Source organism: Ambystoma mexicanum, chromosome 6q (assembly GCF_040938575.1).
Source record: "Ambystoma mexicanum isolate Mex_15411 chromosome 6q, UKY_AmexF1_1, whole genome shotgun sequence".
Classification (NCBI taxonomy): domain Eukaryota; kingdom Metazoa; phylum Chordata; class Amphibia; order Caudata; family Ambystomatidae; genus Ambystoma; species Ambystoma mexicanum.
In genome coordinates this window covers 1,628,387,492-1,628,397,491 of record NC_090937.1, presented here as the reverse complement: position 1 = coordinate 1,628,397,491, position 10,000 = coordinate 1,628,387,492, and the positions used below count along the sequence as shown (strand labels likewise).

General features: G+C 50.0%; 4 non-coding genes across 4 annotated transcripts; all 4 read right to left on the bottom strand.

Annotated features, from left to right (window-relative positions):
• Positions 1 to 1,925: 1,925 nt before the first annotated feature.
• Positions 1,926 to 1,997, bottom strand: TRNAG-UCC (transfer RNA glycine (anticodon UCC)). The gene has a single exon. It is a non-coding gene; the product is annotated as a tRNA-Gly (tRNA).
• Positions 1,998 to 4,439: 2,442 nt separating this feature from the next.
• TRNAG-UCC (transfer RNA glycine (anticodon UCC)) lies at positions 4,440 to 4,511 on the bottom strand. Its single transcript has one exon. It is a non-coding gene; the product is annotated as a tRNA-Gly (tRNA).
• A 3,699-nt stretch (positions 4,512 to 8,210) lies between these two features.
• On the bottom strand, positions 8,211 to 8,282 carry TRNAG-UCC (transfer RNA glycine (anticodon UCC)). The gene has a single exon. It is a non-coding gene; the product is annotated as a tRNA-Gly (tRNA).
• A 1,185-nt stretch (positions 8,283 to 9,467) lies between these two features.
• On the bottom strand, positions 9,468 to 9,539 carry TRNAG-UCC (transfer RNA glycine (anticodon UCC)). Its single transcript has one exon. It is a non-coding gene; the product is annotated as a tRNA-Gly (tRNA).
• Positions 9,540 to 10,000: the final 461 nt, after the last annotated feature.

The window sequence follows — 10,000 nt, the reverse complement described above, 5'->3', positions numbered from 1 at the left end:
GCACTCCCATCCCATGGCCTTTTGCAGACAGGCCTCATTTCTCTAGCTCACACCCTAACTGCCAACACCCCTTCCCCTTCTCTCTCTGTCTCTCTCTCTCTGTCTCTCTCTCTCATTCTCTCTCTCTCGCAAATAGATACTTTACTTCCCAGGTGCAACAAAACAAGCCTTCTCGAGCTGGCAGATATGGGAAGGAAGGAAGGAAGGGCCAGTTTGGAAACTCAACTCAATTACCATAAATCCCCTGCTAAGGGTTATGGGAGGGAGGAATGAAGGAACTTTGCTTCAGGGAAAGGGCTGCTGCTGCTTCAGCATGTGAGGAGCGCAGCCACACGTTTCACCTTCTTCAGTATGTTGGTTTACAGGATGAGAGAGATCCTGAAACCTCACTCTAATAGGCTGAGGTGCTGTGCTCGGTGGCCTGCTGGGACCAAGGCCCGTCAGGGCAAGGCGAATAGGCCTTTGTCAGGCCTTCGTCAGGGCTTTGTCGGGGAGGGGCCAGGAGCCCTGCTCGCTTCAATCCCCTCACCGATAGACAGTTGCAGAAACTAGGATGCAAGAACCTTTCCTGGATGGGGTTTTGATTTTCACGAAAAGTGTGTCAGCTTTGCTTTCAGCATGAGTCTGATTTCCAAAAAATGCATTTTGAACAATTTAAAGATTTGATCTGCGTTGGCAGGGAATCGAACCCAGGTCAACTGCTTGGAAGGCAGCTATGCTCACCACTATACCACCAACGCCTGCCTGTCTGGGCTATCTGATGGAGCGGCCCTTAGAAATAAGAATAAGTCATTGGCTGGGAATGAAAAAAGCTTGCGTTTGACGCAGAAGCAGTTCGCATCATGAGGTCTTGCCGGTCAGCCCAACATTTCCCCGGGACCCCTTAAAAAAGGAGCTTGGTTTTAAGTTTGGTTTGATTGAACAGTACATTTTGTTGGCTGGGCTGGGACCCTCTCCTATTTAGCGCAAGAGTGGAACGAGGCAGCAAGTTCAAGGAATGACATTGCATCCAGGCACTTACAGCTCTTTGTGCCCTAATGCCATGACACAAAAACATAATTTGAAAAAAGTTAGCAGAGGATGGTTTCGATCCATCGACCTCTGGGTTATGGGCCCAGCACGCTTCCGCTGCGCCACTCTGCTGGTTGGAGAACAAGAGCTTTTCTGGGCTTTTACAGCCTACAAACCGACAACCCTAGACCCAGTTTCGAGTGAAGCGGGCAGTAGGCCTTACAAAGCCAAACAACCTGCAACCACGCACTCCCATCCCATGGCCTTTTGCAGACAGGCCTCATTTCTCTAGCTCACACCCTAACTGCCAACACCCCTTCCCCTTCTCTCTCTGTCTCTCTCTCTCTGTCTCTCTCTCTCATTCTCTCTCTCTCGCAAATAGATACTTTACTTCCCAGGTGCAACAAAACAAGCCTTCTCGAGCTGGCAGATATGGGAAGGAAGGAAGGAAGGGCCAGTTTGGAAACTCAACTCAATTACCATAAATCCCCTGCTAAGGGTTATGGGAGGGAGGAATGAAGGAACTTTGCTTCAGGGAAAGGGCTGCTGCTGCTTCAGCATGTGAGGAGCGCAGCCACACGTTTCACCTTCTTCAGTATGTTGGTTTACAGGATGAGAGAGATCCTGAAACCTCACTCTAATAGGCTGAGGTGCTGTGCTCGGTGGCCTGCTGGGACCAAGGCCCGTCAGGGCAAGGCGAATAGGCCTTTGTCAGGCCTTCGTCAGGGCTTTGTCGGGGAGGGGCCAGGAGCCCTGCTCGCTTCAATCCCCTCACCGATAGACAGTTGCAGAAACTAGGATGCAAGAACCTTTCCTGGATGGGGTTTTGATTTTCACGAAAAGTGTGTCAGCTTTGCTTTCAGCATGAGTCTGATTTCCAAAAAATGCATTTTGAACAATTTAAAGATTTGATCTGCGTTGGCCGGGAATCGAACCCGGGTCAACTGCTTGGAAGGCAGCTATGCTCACCACTATACCACCAACGCCTGCCTGTCTGGGCTATCTGATGGAGCGGCCCTTAGAAATAAGAATAAGTCATTGGCTGGGAATGAAAAAAGCTTGCGTTTGACGCAGAAGCAGTTCGCATCATGAGGTCTTGCCGGTCAGCCCAACATTTCCCCGGGACCCCTTAAAAAAGGAGCTTGGTTTTAAGTTTGGTTTGATTGAACAGTACATTTTGTTGGCTGGGCTGGGACCCTCTCCTATTTAGCGCAAGAGTGGAACGAGGCAGCAAGTTCAAGGAATGACATTGCATCCAGGCACTTACAGCTCTTTGTGCCCTAATGCCATGACACAAAAACATAATTTGAAAAAAGTTAGCAGAGGATGGTTTCGATCCATCGACCTCTGGGTTATGGGCCCAGCACGCTTCCGCTGCGCCACTCTGCTGGTTGGAGAACAAGAGCTTTTCTGGGCTTTTACAGCCTACAAACCGACAACCCTAGACCCAGTTTCGAGTGAAGCGGGCAGTAGGCCTTACAAAGCCAAACAACCTGCAACCACGCACTCCCATCCCATGGCCTTTTGCAGACAGGCCTCATTTCTCTAGCTCACACCCTAACTGCCAACACCCCTTCCCCTTCTCTCTCTGTCTCTCTCTCTCTGTCTCTCTCTCTCATTCTCTCTCTCTCGCAAATAGATACTTTACTTCCCAGGTGCAACAAAACAAGCCTTCTCGAGCTGGCAGATATGGGAAGGAAGGAAGGAAGGGCCAGTTTGGAAACTCAACTCAATTACCATAAATCCCCTGCTAAGGGTTATGGGAGGGAGGAATGAAGGAACTTTGCTTCAGGGAAAGGGCTGCTGCTGCTTCAGCATGTGAGGAGCGCAGCCACACGTTTCACCTTCTTCAGTATGTTGGTTTACAGGATGAGAGAGATCCTGAAACCTCACTCTAATAGGCTGAGGTGCTGTGCTCGGTGGCCTGCTGGGACCAAGGCCCGTCAGGGCAAGGCGAATAGGCCTTTGTCAGGCCTTCGTCAGGGCTTTGTCGGGGAGGGGCCAGGAGCCCTGCTCGCTTCAATCCCCTCACCGATAGACAGTTGCAGAAACTAGGATGCAAGAACCTTTCCTGGATGGGGTTTTGATTTTCACGAAAAGTGTGTCAGCTTTGCTTTCAGCATGAGTCTGATTTCCAAAAAATGCATTTTGAACAATTTAAAGATTTGATCTGCTTTGGCAGGGAATCGAACCCAGGTCAACTGCTTGGAAGGCAGCTATGCTCACCACTATACCACCAACGCCTGCCTGTCTGGGCTATCTGATGGAGCGGCCCTTAGAAATAAGAATAAGTCATTGGCTGGGAATGAAAAAAGCTTGCGTTTGACGCAGAAGCAGTTCGCATCATGAGGTCTTGCCGGTCAGCCCAACATTTCCCCGGGACCCCTTAAAAAAGGAGCTTGGTTTTAAGTTTGGTTTGATTGAACAGTACATTTTGTTGGCTGGGCTGGGACCCTCTCCTATTTAGCGCAAGAGTGGAACGAGGCAGCAAGTTCAAGGAATGACATTGCATCCAGGCACTTACAGCTCTTTGTGCCCTAATGCCATGACACAAAAACATAATTTGAAAAAAGTTAGCAGAGGATGGTTTCGATCCATCGACCTCTGGGTTATGGGCCCAGCACGCTTCCGCTGCGCCACTCTGCTGGTTGGAGAACAAGAGCTTTTCTGGGCTTTTACAGCCTACAAACCGACAACCCTAGACCCAGTTTCGAGTGAAGCGGGCAGTAGGCCTTACAAAGCCAAACAACCTGCAACCACGCACTCCCATCCCATGGCCTTTTGCAGACAGGCCTCATTTCTCTAGCTCACACCCTAACTGCCAACACCCCTTCCCCTTCTCTCTCTGTCTCTCTCTCTCTGTCTCTCTCTCTCATTCTCTCTCTCTCGCAAATAGATACTTTACTTCCCAGGTGCAACAAAACAAGCCTTCTCGAGCTGGCAGATATGGGAAGGAAGGAAGGAAGGGCCAGTTTGGAAACTCAACTCAATTACCATAAATCCCCTGCTAAGGGTTATGGGAGGGAGGAATGAAGGAACTTTGCTTCAGGGAAAGGGCTGCTGCTGCTTCAGCATGTGAGGAGCGCAGCCACACGTTTCACCTTCTTCAGTATGTTGGTTTACAGGATGAGAGAGATCCTGAAACCTCACTCTAATAGGCTGAGGTGCTGTGCTCGGTGGCCTGCTGGGACCAAGGCCCGTCAGGGCAAGGCGAATAGGCCTTTGTCAGGCCTTCGTCAGGGCTTTGTCGGGGAGGGGCCAGGAGCCCTGCTCGCTTCAATCCCCTCACCGATAGACAGTTGCAGAAACTAGGATGCAAGAACCTTTCCTGGATGGGGTTTTGATTTTCACGAAAAGTGTGTCAGCTTTGCTTTCAGCATGAGTCTGATTTCCAAAAAATGCATTTTGAACAATTTAAAGATTTGATCTGCGTTGGCCGGGAATCGAACCCGGGTCAACTGCTTGGAAGGCAGCTATGCTCACCACTATACCACCAACGCCTGCCTGTCTGGGCTATCTGATGGAGCGGCCCTTAGAAATAAGAATAAGTCATTGGCTGGGAATGAAAAAAGCTTGCGTTTGACGCAGAAGCAGTTCGCATCATGAGGTCTTGCCGGTCAGCCCAACATTTCCCCGGGACCCCTTAAAAAAGGAGCTTGGTTTTAAGTTTGGTTTGATTGAACAGTACATTTTGTTGGCTGGGCTGGGACCCTCTCCTATTTAGCGCAAGAGTGGAACGAGGCAGCAAGTTCAAGGAATGACATTGCATCCAGGCACTTACAGCTCTTTGTGCCCTAATGCCATGACACAAAAACATAATTTGAAAAAAGTTAGCAGAGGATGGTTTCGATCCATCGACCTCTGGGTTATGGGCCCAGCACGCTTCCGCTGCGCCACTCTGCTGGTTGGAGAACAAGAGCTTTTCTGGGCTTTTACAGCCTACAAACCGACAACCCTAGACCCAGTTTCGAGTGAAGCGGGCAGTAGGCCTTACAAAGCCAAACAACCTGCAACCACGCACTCCCATCCCATGGCCTTTTGCAGACAGGCCTCATTTCTCTAGCTCACACCCTAACTGCCAACACCCCTTCCCCTTCTCTCTCTGTCTCTCTCTCTCTGTCTCTCTCTCTCATTCTCTCTCTCTCGCAAATAGATACTTTACTTCCCAGGTGCAACAAAACAAGCCTTCTCGAGCTGGCAGATATGGGAAGGAAGGAAGGAAGGGCCAGTTTGGAAACTCAACTCAATTACCATAAATCCCCTGCTAAGGGTTATGGGAGGGAGGAATGAAGGAACTTTGCTTCAGGGAAAGGGCTGCTGCTGCTTCAGCATGTGAGGAGCGCAGCCACACGTTTCACCTTCTTCAGTATGTTGGTTTACAGGATGAGAGAGATCCTGAAACCTCACTCTAATAGGCTGAGGTGCTGTGCTCGGTGGCCTGCTGGGACCAAGGCCCGTCAGGGCAAGGCGAATAGGCCTTTGTCAGGCCTTCGTCAGGGCTTTGTCGGGGAGGGGCCAGGAGCCCTGCTCGCTTCAATCCCCTCACCGATAGACAGTTGCAGAAACTAGGATGCAAGAACCTTTCCTGGATGGGGTTTTGATTTTCACGAAAAGTGTGTCAGCTTTGCTTTCAGCATGAGTCTGATTTCCAAAAAATGCATTTTGAACAATTTAAAGATTTGATCTGCGTTGGCCGGGAATAGAACCCGGGTCAACTGCTTGGAAGGCAGCTATGCTCACCACTATACCACCAACGCCTGCCTGTCTGGGCTATCTGATGGAGCGGCCCTTAGAAATAAGAATAAGTCATTGGCTGGGAATGAAAAAAGCTTGCGTTTGACGCAGAAGCAGTTCGCATCATGAGGTCTTGCCGGTCAGCCCAACATTTCCCCGGGACCCCTTAAAAAAGGAGCTTGGTTTTAAGTTTGGTTTGATTGAACAGTACATTTTGTTGGCTGGGCTGGGACCCTCTCCTATTTAGCGCAAGAGTGGAACGAGGCAGCAAGTTCAAGGAATGACATTGCATCCAGGCACTTACAGCTCTTTGTGCCCTAATGCCATGACACAAAAACATAATTTGAAAAAAGTTAGCAGAGGATGGTTTCGATCCATCGACCTCTGGGTTATGGGCCCAGCACGCTTCCGCTGCGCCACTCTGCTGGTTGGAGAACAAGAGCTTTTCTGGGCTTTTACAGCCTACAAACCGACAACCCTAGACCCAGTTTCGAGTGAAGCGGGCAGTAGGCCTTACAAAGCCAAACAACCTGCAACCACGCACTCCCATCCCATGGCCTTTTGCAGACAGGCCTCATTTCTCTAGCTCACACCCTAACTGCCAACACCCCTTCCCCTTCTCTCTCTGTCTCTCTCTCTCTGTCTCTCTCTCTCATTCTCTCTCTCTCGCAAATAGATACTTTACTTCCCAGGTGCAACAAAACAAGCCTTCTCGAGCTGGCAGATATGGGAAGGAAGGAAGGAAGGGCCAGTTTGGAAACTCAACTCAATTACCATAAATCCCCTGCTAAGGGTTATGGGAGGGAGGAATGAAGGAACTTTGCTTCAGGGAAAGGGCTGCTGCTGCTTCAGCATGTGAGGAGCGCAGCCACACGTTTCACCTTCTTCAGTATGTTGGTTTACAGGATGAGAGAGATCCTGAAACCTCACTCTAATAGGCTGAGGTGCTGTGCTCGGTGGCCTGCTGGGACCAAGGCCCGTCAGGGCAAGGCGAATAGGCCTTTGTCAGGCCTTCGTCAGGGCTTTGTCGGGGAGGGGCCAGGAGCCCTGCTCGCTTCAATCCCCTCACCGATAGACAGTTGCAGAAACTAGGATGCAAGAACCTTTCCTGGATGGGGTTTTGATTTTCACGAAAAGTGTGTCAGCTTTGCTTTCAGCATGAGTCTGATTTCCAAAAAATGCATTTTGAACAATTTAAAGATTTGATCTGCGTTGGCAGGGAATCGAACCCAGGTCAACTGCTTGGAAGGCAGCTATGCTCACCCCTATACCACCAACGCCTGCCTGTCTGGGCTATCTGATGGAGCGGCCCTTAGAAATAAGAATAAGTCATTGGCTGGGAATGAAAAAAGCTTGCGTTTGACGCAGAAGCAGTTCGCATCATGAGGTCTTGCCGGTCAGCCCAACATTTCCCCGGGACCCCTTAAAAAAGGAGCTTGGTTTTAAGTTTGGTTTGATTGAACAGTACATTTTGTTGGCTGGGCTGGGACCCTCTCCTATTTAGCGCAAGAGTGGAACGAGGCAGCAAGTTCAAGGAATGACATTGCATCCAGGCACTTACAGCTCTTTGTGCCCTAATGCCATGACACAAAAACATAATTTGAAAAAAGTTAGCAGAGGATGGTTTCGATCCATCGACCTCTGGGTTATGGGCCCAGCACGCTTCCGCTGCGCCACTCTGCTGGTTGGAGAACAAGAGCTTTTCTGGGCTTTTACAGCCTACAAACCGACAACCCTAGACCCAGTTTCGAGTGAAGCGGGCAGTAGGCCTTACAAAGCCAAACAACCTGCAACCACGCACTCCCATCCCATGGCCTTTTGCAGACAGGCCTCATTTCTCTAGCTCACACCCTAACTGCCAACACCCCTTCCCCTTCTCTCTCTGTCTCTCTCTCTCTGTCTCTCTCTCTCATTCTCTCTCTCTCGCAAATAGATACTTTACTTCCCAGGTGCAACAAAACAAGCCTTCTCGAGCTGGCAGATATGGGAAGGAAGGAAGGAAGGGCCAGTTTGGAAACTCAACTCAATTACCATAAATCCCCTGCTAAGGGTTATGGGAGGGAGGAATGAAGGAACTTTGCTTCAGGGAAAGGGCTGCTGCTGCTTCAGCATGTGAGGAGCGCAGCCACACGTTTCACCTTCTTCAGTATGTTGGTTTACAGGATGAGAGAGATCCTGAAACCTCACTCTAATAGGCTGAGGTGCTGTGCTCGGTGGCCTGCTGGGACCAAGGCCCGTCAGGGCAAGGCGAATAGGCCTTTGTCAGGCCTTCGTCAGGGCTTTGTCGGGGAGGGGCCAGGAGCCCTGCTCGCTTCAATCCCCTCACCGATAGACAGTTGCAGAAACTAGGATGCAAGAACCTTTCCTGGATGGGGTTTTGATTTTCACGAAAAGTGTGTCAGCTTTGCTTTCAGCATGAGTCTGATTTCCAAAAAATGCATTTTGAACAATTTAAAGATTTGATCTGCGTTGGCCGGGAATCGAACCCGGGTCAACTGCTTGGAAGGCAGCTATGCTCACCACTATACCACCAACGCCTGCCTGTCTGGGCTATCTGATGGAGCGGCCCTTAGAAATAAGAATAAGTCATTGGCTGGGAATGAAAAAAGCTTGCGTTTGACGCAGAAGCAGTTCGCATCATGAGGTCTTGCCGGTCAGCCCAACATTTCCCCGGGACCCCTTAAAAAAGGAGCTTGGTTTTAAGTTTGGTTTGATTGAACAGTACATTTTGTTGGCTGGGCTGGGACCCTCTCCTATTTAGCGCAAGAGTGGAACGAGGCAGCAAGTTCAAGGAATGACATTGCATCCAGGCACTTACAGCTCTTTGTGCCCTAATGCCATGACACAAAAACATAATTTGAAAAAAGTTAGCAGAGGATGGTTTCGATCCATCGACCTCTGGGTTATGGGCCCAGCACGCTTCCGCTGCGCCACTCTGCTGGTTGGAGAACAAGAGCTTTTCTGGGCTTTTACAGCCTACAAACCGACAACCCTAGACCCAGTTTCGAGTGAAGCGGGCAGTAGGCCTTACAAAGCCAAACAACCTGCAACCACGCACTCCCATCCCATGGCCTTTTGCAGACAGGCCTCATTTCTCTAGCTCACACCCTAACTGCCAACACCCCTTCCCCTTCTCTCTCTGTCTCTCTCTCTCTGTCTCTCTCTCTCATTCTCTCTCTCTCGCAAATAGATACTTTACTTCCCAGGTGCAACAAAACAAGCCTTCTCGAGCTGGCAGATATGGGAAGGAAGGAAGGAAGGGCCAGTTTGGAAACTCAACTCAATTACCATAAATCCCCTGCTAAGGGTTATGGGAGGGAGGAATGAAGGAACTTTGCTTCAGGGAAAGGGCTGCTGCTGCTTCAGCATGTGAGGAGCGCAGCCACACGTTTCACCTTCTTCAGTATGTTGGTTTACAGGATGAGAGAGATCCTGAAACCTCACTCTAATAGGCTGAGGTGCTGTGCTCGGTGGCCTGCTGGGACCAAGGCCCGTCAGGGCAAGGCGAATAGGCCTTTGTCAGGCCTTCGTCAGGGCTTTGTCGGGGAGGGGCCAGGAGCCCTGCTCGCTTCAATCCCCTCACCGATAGACAGTTGCAGAAACTAGGATGCAAGAACCTTTCCTGGATGGGGTTTTGATTTTCACGAAAAGTGTGTCAGCTTTGCTTTCAGCATGAGTCTGATTTCCAAAAAATGCATTTTGAACAATTTAAAGATTTGATCTGCGTTGGCCGGGAATCGAACCCGGGTCAACTGCTTGGAAGGCAGCTATGCTCACCACTATACCACCAACGCCTGCCTGTCTGGGCTATCTGATGGAGCGGCCCTTAGAAATAAGAATAAGTCATTGGCTGGGAATGAAAAAAGCTTGCGTTTGACGCAGAAGCAGTTCGCATCATGAGGTCTTGCCGGTCAGCCCAACATTTCCCCGGGACCCCTTAAAAAAGGAGCTTGGTTTTAAGTTTGGTTTGATTGAACAGTACATTTTGTTGGCTGGGCTGGGACCCTCTCCTATTTAGCGCAAGAGTGGAACGAGGCAGCAAGTTCAAGGAATGACATTGCATCCAGGCACTTACAGCTCTTTGTGCCCTAATGCCATGACACAAAAACATAATTTGAAAAAAGTTAGCAGAGGATGGTTTCGATCCATCGACCTCTGGGTTATGGGCCCAGCACGCTTCCGCTGCGCCACTCTGCTGGTTGGAGAACAAGAGCTTTTCTGGGCTTTTACAGCCTACAAACCGACAACCCTAGAC